The sequence below is a fragment of the Myotis lucifugus genome, unplaced genomic scaffold, assembly GCF_000147115.1.
Source record: "Myotis lucifugus unplaced genomic scaffold, Myoluc2.0 scaffold_26, whole genome shotgun sequence".
Classification (NCBI taxonomy): Eukaryota; Metazoa; Chordata; class Mammalia; order Chiroptera; family Vespertilionidae; genus Myotis; species Myotis lucifugus.
Genome location: NW_005871074.1, coordinates 1,239,631 through 1,253,014, shown reverse-complemented (window position 1 = coordinate 1,253,014; position 13,384 = coordinate 1,239,631). Strand labels below are relative to the sequence as shown.

General features: G+C 42.5%; 1 long non-coding RNA gene across 1 annotated transcript in view; it reads right to left on the bottom strand.

The window, feature by feature from the left end:
• Nucleotides 1–5,293: 5,293 nt before the first annotated feature.
• Nucleotides 5,294–13,384, bottom strand: part of LOC106696704 — a 31,057-nt gene continuing 22,966 nt past the window's right edge. The window contains exon 5 of the long non-coding RNA XR_001347643.2: nucleotides 5,294–5,685. This is a non-coding gene — a long non-coding RNA (uncharacterized LOC106696704). The remainder of the gene's footprint in view (nucleotides 5,686–13,384) is intronic.

The following is a 13,384-nucleotide window of genomic DNA, read 5'->3' as shown; positions in this document are numbered from 1 at the left end:
TGTCCTGCCAAGCACATCTGCAATTTTTCGGAAAACGGGATTAGGAAATAACACAAGTTCCTAAACTCCATCAGGGGAAATAATAGCCATAGTAGGGGTTCAAACCAATGCTCATCATTTCCTCCTGGAACACTGGTTCTCAACCTTCCTAATGCCGTGACCCTTTAATACACTTCCTCATGTTGTGGTGACCCCCAACCATATAATTATTTTCGTTGCTACTTCATAACTGTAATTTTGCTACTGTTATGAATCATACTGTAAATATCTGATATGCAGGATGTATTTTCATTGTTACAAATTGAACATAATTAAAGCATAGTGATTAATCACAAAAACAATATGTAATTATATATGTGTTTTCCGATGGTCTTAGGCGACCCTGTGAAAGGGTCGTTCGACCCCCAAAGGGGTCGCGACCCACATGTTGAGAACCGCTGTTCTAGAAGATCCAGTCGCAAAAAACCAGGGCTTTTTGCAGTGATCATTTACAATTTAAAATCTTTATTTGTTTGTTTTTTCTTTTTTTTCCAGTTGAAAATCTTTCTATAGAATGAACTATTAGTCTTTTTACATTGGTTCTTTGAACCTCTAGGAGGACTTCTTTCTTTTGAAAGCCACCTTGATTACTCAACTAATCACTGTATTATTAGATTATTTGGGGAAGAGATCTACCCCCTTGGACTCCACCTTAGACTTCATGCTCCACAGAGGGCCGCCACTGACCAACAGCAAGAGCACCCTGGACCCCTGCCCACCTCAATACAAGTTCTCAATGGACTTTCTACTTTTAGCCTGGGACCCACTTCAGCCTGACATATCACCTGGGGGCCCTTTTCATCTGGGGAGTTCTGTGGTTTAGTGGGGCTTCTGATAAGGACCAGGCTTCCCTGGACACCCTGGACACTGCAGATTGAGAGCAAGATCCCGGGGAGGCCCAGGGCCTGAGCACAGCTGAGCTCCTCCAGGGTAAGGACAGGCGCTGCGCCCCGGAGCGGGAGGTGGAGGCATTAGAACAGCAGGCGCAGAGTGGTGCAGGACGCAGGCCGAGGTCCCTGCTCTGGAGAGCTTTTGTGGGCAGGTCCAGGGGCTCCTAGAAGCTTTTGCTGTCCAGGCAACAAGCCTAAATGGGCAGCAGTGAAGCCCTGGCAGATGCCCACCCCAGGACAGGACAGAGAATGTGGGTCACTTCCTGGGTTGGAGGTGGTGTGAACCAGCAAGACGTGGTCTTCACGCACATCTCTGTTGCTCACGCTTAAACCTCGTGATTTTGATTATTCCTGTCACAGGAAATTATTACACCATAAATTAAATCCCCATTTTGATTTTTTGAAGATACACTATTATGGGTTTAACTACATTTTTCTGTCATATATACAGAATTGGAAATGTTTTCATGTCGACTATCAGTATTTGTACAACAACAAAAAATCCATTAAATAATCTGATAATTTCCCTTTCAGTTTGGCTAATAAAAATGCAGGAAGGGGTTAGATATTTACAGAAAATACTTCAAGTAATTGGGAACAATTGGTGCTTTCACCTTTTCACACTTTCCCTTAGCAGAGCAGGTAATAAAACCCTAAGTAATTACAGCCAAATAGCCTTCCTGCTGTGCCATTCTGCGCACATAAATCACGAGCTGTCAATATTTCATTAGTCACCTGGGCCAAATAGCAGTAATATATTTACAAAGTCTATATAAGTGTTAATAAAATATGAACAAGCAAATCTGAAAGGTTTCTCTCTGGAATAGGGTGCATTTTTGTAAAAGGCAATATGAATTCCAACCGAGATTAAAGAATTTATTTCTTGCCACCCCCCCACCTCTGGCAGAGAGGAGAGATTCACATGTTTTCTTGTGACTGGGCAGCATGACCTCCCAGATGCTGCTAGGAAGCGTATTTCTTTATGGTTCAGAACCTGGTAGATTCTTGGGAGATTCACCTGTGTCTAGTCATCAGGGGACAGACAAGACCTGGGACAGTCACTACCGGACTAGGTGGCCTTAAGCAAGCTTGTAGAGATTTCTTCTAGGAAATGAGCATGCAGATTTTCTCATCAAAAACACCAAAACTCTATCCACTATTCTGGGACGATAGAAGCCTTTCTTTTGCTGATATTATTGGTCTGTTTATTATTTCTAGAGAATGTCTCTACTCACAAATGAATTACTTATGCCTTTGTCCCAGCTAAAGTGGATATATTCCTGGTCCCCTTTATCATATAAAATGTAAGGCGAAATTTATTTCTAGAGTGCCGCACTCCTTGTGAAATTTTTGTTCATTTCTAATGTTCTTTGTTTTTCAGGTTCACAACAGCTAAATGCACTGCTCAAGACGTCCCGATTGGCACTATTTTTCAGGTTTTAATTTTTAAACGTGGCTGTCATTGATCTGGGGAAAGAATGTTCATGAAACTTTCCCTCTAAAGTTAAAAGTGCATTGAAATAGCCCTGGCTGTGTAGCTCAGTTGGTTAGAGTATTGACCTGATAAACCAAGGTTGTGGGTTTGATCCCCAATCAGGGCACATATAAGAAGCAACCAATGAATGCATAAATAAGTGGAATTGCACAAATCAACATTTCTCTCTCTCTCTCTCTCTCTCTCTCTCTCTCTCTCTCTCTCTCTCTCCAATAAATAAAAAGTTGTGGGGTTTTTTGTTTGTTTGTTTTTAAGTGCGTTGAAATCTAGAGCATATTCCTGAAACATCATCTTGTGTTCTGGCCAAACCTGTTCAGTGAGGTTTCCCTCCTCTCACTAAGATCCAGGCTGGGTGTTGACAGCCTAAGAAAGTGGGAGGGGGAAGGAGATACTGAGGAAGGACGGGCTTCCAGGACAGAAGAGTGCTGTTTTGTTCTCTCTCTTACCACTCCAGCCAAAGGCAGCTTCAGAGTACAGATCACCATCTTTTACACGGGCAGACCTGGAGACTGTACAGCTCAGAACAGCATACCAATTTAACAAATGTTTATTTAGGACTCAACATATTCCAGGCTGAGTTGTTATGTAAAGCACTCCCCACCCCCCACCCCCCACCCGTGAGAAGATCAGTGTGGAAATAAAACTTATATATCATCAATGAGAGACAACCACGGAATTATTTTAAAAGATGAGCTAAATCACGTATTGACAGAGGAGGGTACCCAAGATATATAGTTGAGGGGAAGAGTTTACAGAAGAGTATGTATACTATGGTGCCGCTTTTGTTTGTTTTTAAGGTATAAAGAATGACCAGAGCTGGATTTACTGTGGCACTAACAAAGTCTTAGGAACTCACTTGCGTAGGTCTCTTTCAAGACCCTTTGTATTCCTCTTAAAGAGGTTCTCCAAAACAGCATAAGAGTGAGATGCAAAACCTGAATCATTCCCTGCTATTTATAAACACGACCAAACATTATGACCAACCTTGGTTATCTTGGATGGCTGGAATGTGAAGGCTTTATACTTTTCCGTCACCCAGAAGAACTGCCTCCTGCTTCCTTTATGGTCTTCCCTTCCCTCACCCATAAGCCCTCACAACCCTCCCAGTGTTCCTATCTCTGAGTGAGTTAATTCATGGGCTTTGTAAACAGAAATCCATTATTCACATTTAGTAATGAGCCCTTCCAAGAAATGCATCATTAGGCTATTACATCGTGTACAGACATCATAAAGTGCACTTACACAAGCGTGGATGGCATAGCAGACTACTGTAATTGTATGTGCTATACATTTATACCACTGGTGGGGCATTAGGTTTGTTTACACCAGCATCACCACAAACACAAACACTGAGCCAGGATGTTATGATGTCACTAGACAGTAGGAATTTCCAGCTTCATTATAATTATGTGGGACCACCCTTCTATACGCGGCCTGTTGTTGACCGAAATGTCGTTATGCGGCGAATGACTGCAGTGGGTATTATCACTACCCTATGTCCCAGCCAGCACATAGGACACCCACTATAATCATTTCCCTCCAAGTTCTGTTTTTCCCAGTTTTCCTGCTGACCAGTATCATGATCTTCCATTGTACTGCCTTTACCTTAGTCTCTGTCTCTCTCCTACTCTGGTTATTTAAAAATTTTCATGTATGTGTTTCTAGAACAGAGACTTTCTTTCTGAGGAAGAAAATTCTTCAGCACAATAAATGTGTTTAAAATCTACTTAAAACTAAAGTAGCTAGTAAATCGACAAAACCAATGGCAGTGTTTCTATTTTAACTAGACTATGGTGCTTTTTTTTCATTAAGGGGACATCTTTGGTGGCTAGAGCTATTTATTGCTGTCTAAAATTGGCTTTGGGATCAGCTACATTCTCTGAAGCATCTTAACATTTTTTATTTTGTACTATAAATAAAAATGCTACATTCAGCCAACAGTTCAGTACAATTAGTAGACTTTACACTATTTTATCATCATGGAATCAGTGTATTAATTATCTGTGATTAAGCCTCATTCATATGAATTGAATGTGAAAGGAGCATAATGTAACTATACCTTGTACCAGTCCAAATTGAGTCAGCTGCATATAACTGTTGGCCACTTTCTCTTGCAAACGGGTTTTATAAATAGGCAATTTGGGGGTTGGTGTGGCAAGGAGCCCAAAATTCATTAAGGGCTCAATCTCCTTCTGGCTGTCAACTCTGTGATCTCTAAAAGCCCCTGTACTCATCATCTAACAAGACAACTGGTGCTCCAGCCATCTCGGCCATGTTTCAGGCCCAGAGGAAGAATTAGCACAGAACACTTTCTTCATAAGGACACTACTGCAGACCTACCACATGACGCTCTCACTCACATCTCTGTGGCAAGCACCTAGTCATCTGACCAAGTCATCTGCACATGAAACTAGCGAATGTCCTCTGTTAACTGGACGGCAATGCACCAACCAAAAATAGGGGATCTGTTACTTAAAGAAACCGGGGAGATTAGACTGGGGAAGGAAATTTCTATTCTCTGCCACTGTCTTAACACAAACAATAGCATGACAATTTAAAGACATAATATTGTTGGGGAGCACATGAGACTTGGTTGGAAAATTTGTAAGGAGGACATTCTGAGAAAAGGGAAGTGTGCAGAAGGCCACCTGCCCTGTTTACCGGAATTCCGACTTAATGGAGTGCTAAATGCAGTGTCCTAACTATTCCTGGACCTTTCCAAACAAGTCTGTGCACCTGCAGACCCCCGGGTGTTTACTGGAATCCTTATGCTTAATCTTTAGGTGTCCTTGCTTAAAGGACATTGCAGACACATGTGTCCTCCCAATATTACTCTACTGATTGTATCTAAAAGATAAACTTTATCTCAAACTGTTATTACAATAAAAGCCTAATGAGGCTGTCTGGTTCCTTTAGCCAGGCAATCCCTTAGCCCTCTTTTTCACAGCAAATGTTGGAGTAATCCATTCATCCGTCACTCAGGGTCTGCTGCTCAGCCTCGGCATAATACCTCTTTTCATAATACTCTGAATTCTGTTAAAAGGTAAAGCACATAAAAATATGATTCCATCAGTATAGTACATGGTCACAATGTAAATAGGTCCATGGTGTCAGCCATGCATGGATGCACTGCATTTGAACAGAGGTTGCTTGGAGGGATGCAGAATGTTCCGGGAGCATCACCAACCATCTGAATGATTGTCCTTGTTGTGATCTTAAAAGTGCTTAATCAGCTCTGTGAGTCTGACTGAAGAATTCAGGCTGGAACACAGAAAGAAGCAGAAGGTTAGGTCCCTGTCCCAAAAGACATTTCCATTTGGGCTGGGAAATAAGTGAAATAAATCTTTCAATTGTTTGTATATTCTCTCTACAAGAGCTCTTGGTATAATGATAGGAGACAATTCACAAGTCAGTGTGAGATATATATATGTTTCTCAAATCAAAGGTACAGACCATAAGTTCCAGCAATGAGGCAGTCACCTGAGCGAAACGAAAGAAAGAAAAGGTTTGGAAAAGCGCCAGGACCGGTTTGGCTCAGTGGATAGAGCGTCGGCCTGCGGACTCAGGGGTCCCGGGTTCGATTCTGGTCAAGGGCATGTACCTTGGTTGCGGGCACATCCCTAGTGGGGGACGTGCAGGAGGCAGCTGATCGGTGTTTCTCTCTCATCGATGTTTCTAACTTTCTATCCCTCTCCTTTCCTCTCTGTAGAAAATCAATAAAACATATTTAAAAAAAAAAGGTTTGGAAAAGAAGGGGTTAGGAAATCCAGACTGTAGTAACAAGTACTCCCTGGGACCAATATTCTCTGATGCCCACACTTGGTTGCAGAATCCATGTCATCCTACCAACTTATCAGAATTGTTTGCCCTCTCCAGTTTTGCTAAGTGGTTAGACTCTAACCATTAGAGTGTCAGCCTGGGCACTGAAGGGTCATGAGTTTGATTCTCAGTCAAGGGCAGGGACCTGGGTTGCAGGTTTGCTCCCCAGCCCTGGTCAGGGCACATGCAGGAGGCAACCAATCAATGTGTCTCTCTCACATCAATGTTTCTCTCTTTCTCTCTCTTTCTCCTCCTCCCTCCCTTCCATTCTCTGTAAGAATCAATGGAAAAAATATCCTTGGGTGAAGATTCACACACACACACACACACACACACACACACACACACACACACAAGAATTGCTACCTTAGAATTGCTGGGAGATCTTTTAACTCTAGAGACTGGAGTTGGTTTGGGATGGGTCCCAGGATACTTTAAAGTTCCCAGCTGATTCTGATATGTAGGCAGGCTGCACATCACTGGCCCTAGGGCAGTGGGTCTCACACTGCAGCAGGCATCAGCATTGTCTACAGAAGGTGTCATTGCTCTGCCGTCTGGTCTCCACAGCCTTGTCCAAGGACATGGCCTGGTTGCCCCAGTAAACTCACTGTGGCTGCTGATTTTATCATCTGTGGTTCTCACCCTTAGGGCAGTGCTCTTCAACCTTTACTGGGCATAGGGACCACCTGGAGATCTTGTGAAAATGCAGGTTCTGGGTGGTTGCCAGAGGCCAGGAGGAGAGGAATTGTTTAGAGCAGTGGTTCTCAACCTTGGCTGCACATTAGAATCACCTGGGAATCTTTTTAAAATCCTGATTTCTGGGCCCCATCCTCCGGAAATTCTGTTTCTTTGTTGTGGGGTGTATTTTAGACGATGGTTTAAAAATGCAGAGTCAGTGGGTGTGGGATGGACACAGAGAATAGTGTGGTGAAAGCCTGGGAGGGGGTGGATGGGGGTCAATGGGGGGAAAAAGAGGACATCTGTAATACTTCCAACAAAAAAGATAAATTTTTAAAAAGAATTAAAAAACTATAAAAGAAGTATTATAGTTTGTTTTTTAAAGTTATTAATGTACCCAAAGTGAAGTTTGGGTAAGTTAAAGGTCATTTTCCCCCTCCCCAGACAAGGCTACTGGCTATTGCTGAAAGTGCTAATAATGACAATAAGCAGGTGTTAATTCAGCTCTTCATACCTGCCTCGCCCTTGCCAAGCACCGTGTCCCCCTCTTTCAGGCTTTAACTCTGTGCACAGCTCCTTCCAGCTTCCTCTGGGCTCTGCCAAACCCTGGACTCTGCCAACCCCCGCCCCCCCCCCCCCCTCGGGTGTTGGACGCCTCGCAGGCTTCCTGGCAGCCAGTCTCCGTGGGACCATGAGGTCAGGGTGGCCTGATTCCTGTTTGCCCAAACACAGGAGAGCACAGTGTTGTTTCAACCTGTTTTAAACTGCTGATATTAGAGAGTTGGACTCTCTCCATACACACACACACACACACACACACACACACACACACACACTGCAACCCAACCCAGTTATTTGGTCCTCAGAGGGTTACTGTCACGGGGAAGGGCCTTTGCTCCATTTGAATCACAGTGTTTGATCTGGGACAGATCTTATATTCAAGATCTTTTTCTTCGGATGTGGCATGTATAAAAATGCAGTGGACCATTAGTAAGCAAAAAAAAACAAAACAAAAACACACAATCAAATCTTGCCATTTTCAACAACATAGATGGGCCTAGAAGGTATTATGCTAGTGAAATAATTCAGGCAGAGAATAACAAATACCATGATTTCACTTATATGTTTGGTCAAAAAACAAAACAAACAAACAAGCAAAACAGAAACTTCATATATAAAGAGAACAAACAAAACAGAAACAGCCTCATAGGTAGAGAACAAACTGATGGTTGCCAGAGGGAATGCGGCTGAGGGGATGAGTGCAAAAGGTGAAGAGGAATAAGAGGTACAAACTTCCAGTTATAAAAAATAAATAAGTCACGGGGATGTAGTCAATACATCATAATAACTTTATATGGTGACAAATGGTGAATAGACTTACCATGATGATCATATCGTAGGTATATAAATGTCAAATCACTATGCTGTACACTTGAAACTCATATAAACTGTATGTCAATATTAATTTAAAAAAATTTTTAAATACCTAAACAGGTTAAGTAACATGGATCTGGTCATACAGCCAGTTAGTGTCAAAGCTAAAACCATAAGTCAAATCTCTTAGCCAGTGCTTTTCCATTGTTACCTCCTCTTAACTCCCCCTCAAGCCATTTGAAAAAGAAGTACCCAGAGAAATAAAATGAGTGAAGTAGAGCAAATCATTAATAATCACACTGGTTCCTTGATTAAGAATCTAAGTAAAATTCCCCTGAAACATATTATAGGGAAAGTTCCTACAGAACCATTTAGTTTGGTCAGATATTTCTTCTTTGATTCCTGTAGCCATCCCTAAAGAAATGGCCCAGAAGAAGGCAAAATTTCAATCCAGTAAGGAATCTTTTGGGCAGAGAGAACTCTTGCCAATATGAGCATTTAAGCCTCCATAATAGATGTGAAAAGCATCTACAGTTCAAGAGTCTAAGAATCTGCATATGCTTTATAAATACTAAGATAATATTTCCAGGAAACTGGAACCAAATTATGAGAAATATATCTTTGTATTTTTGTACATGCAGCACAAAATTCACTTTCCTGAATTTAACCTAAAAGCTGTATAGCAACCCATTCTTTACCCAAACCACTTTGCTCTGAATCTAAAGCAATTGAAGTAAAGATGTCTGGAGCCTCAGATGGGAAGAAATGTATCCCCTATAACCCATGTCTCTTGTCAATACTAGTAGATGATACTCACACTGGAAAAGACAGCTACTAAGTCAGGGTCTTTGTATTTCACATTCTCTCGGCCACATTCAAAAAAGAGGATTTTTAGCCATTAGGAGACATGTTCTGGAATCAGAGAAAAGTTAACCTATTTGCCTTTTGAAAAATTCTGATCGTATAGTTTTTTATACGCTGACTTGCTACCACCACCAGGATTAGGTTAGTTTTTTAATCCATTTGGACTGTGATGCATCATAGTTAAAGTTTTTATTTTTTAGGGGGCAGGGGTTGTACTGAGAAGATGTACATCATCTACAGAAGAATGTCTGTCTCAGCTACTACTATTTGGACTCAGTCCCAGGAATTCATCCTAAGAAAACATTTCCCAAGGGGAAATATGCTAATCACACAGAGATGATTGCAATCAGCTTTAGGATAGTAAAAGGGAAAGAATGAGCAACAATTAGACAGTGGTTAAATAAACTATGATAGCAATTCAGTTAGAATCTGTAACCATCAAAAATGGAACATAGAAAAGCATATAAGAAGCAATCCATGTGAGTATTATACCTCGTAATTAGACACTTTAGAGTTTATAAGTTGTTTCTGCATCACATTATCTCATTGGCTCTTCACAGCAACTCTATGAAACAGAAGTCGTTCTAGCCATTTGCTGATAAGAAAACCAACTCATGGAGAAGTGGTTTTCTGTGGTCACTCATGAAATATTCAACTCATTGACCACAACAATTTAAAAACCATAGGTACAAAGATCAAGACTGGAAAGACCATAACAAGTTGCAAAAGTTGCTCTGTTAAAACAAAGTGTTTTTCTTTAAAAAAAAAAAACCAAAAGTGTTTTTCTCTAGGGGTATGTGTGTATGTGTTTGTTTTTTGTTTTGTTTTCTGTAAAGCTCCTTTAAACACTGGATATCTTTATGGCTATATATCTTAATCATTGCAGCTATGTTTTCAGCTTCCTTAATTGACATAAAATCGTGAGAGAACCTATAACACAGGTTTTCTTTGTTTTCCCAGGTACACACTGGTCCTATGTGTGGTCTGCCTTCCCATACCAATAGGAAGAATGTCTGGGGTGGCCAAACGAATAGCTTTTACATCTGGCTACTGTGTCCCCATTTCCAACACTGCTATGACCACAAGGGAGCCTAGCCTCACTGAATCTTGCTTATATACCCATGTATATACCCACTAAAGTGATTCCCCTTTGCAAAGCAAGTCCTTGAGTAGTTTGTGGTAGGAAGTTTCCAGAGCTGCTTTCAGGAGAGGTGCCCTGGAGTAGCAGAGTGATTTAGTAGCGATGTAATAGAGCTTCCAGCCTGTGCTCCAGTTTCTTTGTTGTTGTTTGCTTTTAAATATATTTTTATTAATTTCAGAGATGATTTCAGAGATGAAGGGAGAGAGATAGAAACATCAATGATGAGAGAGAATCATTGATCAGCTGCCTCCTGCACACCCCACACTGAGGATCAAGCCTGCAGTCCGGGCATGTGCCCTGACCAGGAATGGAACCATGACCTCCTGGTTCATAGGTCAATGTTCAACCACTGAGCCACACAGTGGTTTAATAGGACCAATCTCCCATCCCCATCGTCTGTTCCCTCTGTTTCCCTTTGTTCTCTTTGAGTCTCAGTGTCTTTTCTAGGACATAAGCCTTCTCCACTGGGAATGTTCAATCTAATTTAAAGGAACAGCGGAGCATAAAACAGGATCCCAATTCTCTTTGTCAACAAGAAGCGGCGTTCGCTCTCATGGAGATCATCCCTTCTCTGGGACAGCATGAGCAATTTCTGCTCAGAGGCCATTTTTAAAGGATGACTGCCTGGCTGTAAGTTGATTGTAAACACAAATATAACCGGAGAAACTCAAATCCCGAGACAGTATTTAGTTATAAGTGGGCAGTCAGTGGATATGGTGTGTGTGTGTGTGTGTGTGTGTGTGTGTGTGTTAAAATTCGCATGTTTTATGGACCGCGAATACTTTCAAAGATCCCAGTTTGAAAAACATCACGCTCATAGCTTTTAGCTGCAGCCCCTTTAGTTTCTTCCCTTGGAGAATATATTTTAATATATTTTTATTGATTTTATAGAGGAAGGCAGAGGGAGAGACAGAAACATCAATGATGAGAGAGAATCATCAACTGGCTGCTTCCTGAACACCCCTCACTGGGGATCAAGCCTGCAACTACCAGGAATTGAACCTCGACCTCCTGATTCATAGGTTGATGGTCAACCACTGAACCACGCCGGCCGGGTGACAATCATGTTTCTTGAAAGAATTGTCCACACACAATACCTCCACTTCCTTCTCTGAAGATTCCTGCTTCAACTCCTGCCACTACACTAAGACTGTTCTCCCAGCAACTTCTTTGGAGAAACCAATGGGTACAGTTCAGCATCATCATGCAGCTTTTTGACTCCATCTTTCCCTGCTCTTCTCTGTCCTCATGACCCAATATGCAGTGTCCTCCTAAAGTCCTCTGTCCGCTCATGCTCATGTACAGTACCCCCAACCCGTCCTCCATCGATGACAGATAAATACCCCAAGTCCCCAGACAGCTCCAAGCCGCAGATTCTTCACTGTTTCCAGGATCTCCCAGCAAGAGATTAAGCTTCAGTTGCCCATAGGGTGACTTGCATGATAACACTCCCTTTTGTTTGTTTTCTTCTCTTCCCTGTTTCACGTCCACATTTCCCTACCACTGTGCTTGGGATCGCCTCCAAAATAAACTACTTGCATTCAGATCCTTTTTTCGAGATCTGCTGTTGGAACCCCACATAAGACACCGTATTTCTGCTGGGCAGTAGCTACTTCTTTGGGATGCTGGAGAGGTGGGGCTGCTAGTCTTTGCATTGGCTGACTCCAACCAAAAGACAGGAAACCTGGGTGACACGGTGTACAAGGGTGGCCTCTGAGAGGCTGGACCAGCACAGAGCAGGTTGGGGGGTTACAAGGAGGAAATGGGTGCAGTAAATGGGACATAATCAGCTCAGTGCAGTTAGAGCAACATGCTAGCCTACCAGGCTTTTTTGATAGAATTCTGTGTGGCCACTGGGCTAGGTGGGCCCCTAGGCCTTAGTAGGCCTACATATATTTCCTGATTTTTTAAAATAATAGACACATTTTACTTTTGCAAGAAGAAAAAAATAAAGAAAATATATGTCAAAAGTTAAAAATCATGCTTTTAAGTGAAATGAGTTGCCTTTATTAAAATGACACATTTTATGTTTGTGACTCAGGAGAGCCTAAAAGTCTAATTTGGTCTTCCTTTGGGGTCCATCATGACTAACCTACAGTACTATAATGAAAATGGCAATATCTCTATGTAACAGCTACCATGGTGTTTCAGTATAGGGGCCAGGTGAGAAAACAAGCGAATCTAGCATTATAATTACACCACAGAGCAGAATCCTACCTAATAAAAGGCTAATATGAACATCAACCTAACAGCAGAATGATCGGTCACTATGATGCTATGACACGCACTGACCATCAGGGGGCAGACGCTCAACACAGGAGCTGCCCCCTGGTGGTTAGTGTGCTCCCACAGGGGGAGCAGCTCAGCCAGAAGCAGGGCTCACAGCTGGCGAGTGCAGCGGCAGTGGTGGGAGCCCTACCTCCACGGCAGCGCTAAGGCTGTCTGATGCCCACTGGGAGCTCCAGACTGCAAGAGGGCACAGGCCATGCTGAGGGACCGCCCCCTCCCCCACAGTGCACGAATCTCGTGCACCGGGCCTCTAGTCTATATATATAAAAGCCTAAGCGACTGGCTGAGTGATAGCTATGATGTGCAATGACCACCAGGGGGCAGATGCTCAATGCACAGGCATGGAAACATGGAACAGACTGATAAATCTCAGAGGGAAGGGAGGAGAGTGGGAAGAGATTAACCAAAGATCTTATATGAATACTAGAGGCCCAGGGCATGAATTCGTGCACTGGTGGGGTCCCTCGGCCTGGCCTGTGGGGATCAGGCCAAAACCAGCTCTCTGACATCCCCTGAGGGGTCCCAAATGGTAGGAGGGCGCAGGCCAGGCCAACAGACCCCACCGGTGCATGAATCCATGCACCAGACCCCTAGTCAATTATAAAAGCCATGTGTGGTTATGAAAGTTCTGCTCAGGGGAAGCCATAAGAACTGAATTAGAATTAGGGGTCTAATCTCAAGCAATAAGAATCGGGTCTAATCTCAAGTCTAGCTCACTTTTAAATATATTTTCTTTAATTTTTTAGGGTACATAATTTAAGAGATGTCTGGCCATAGAAGAAAAAAGTCCAACGA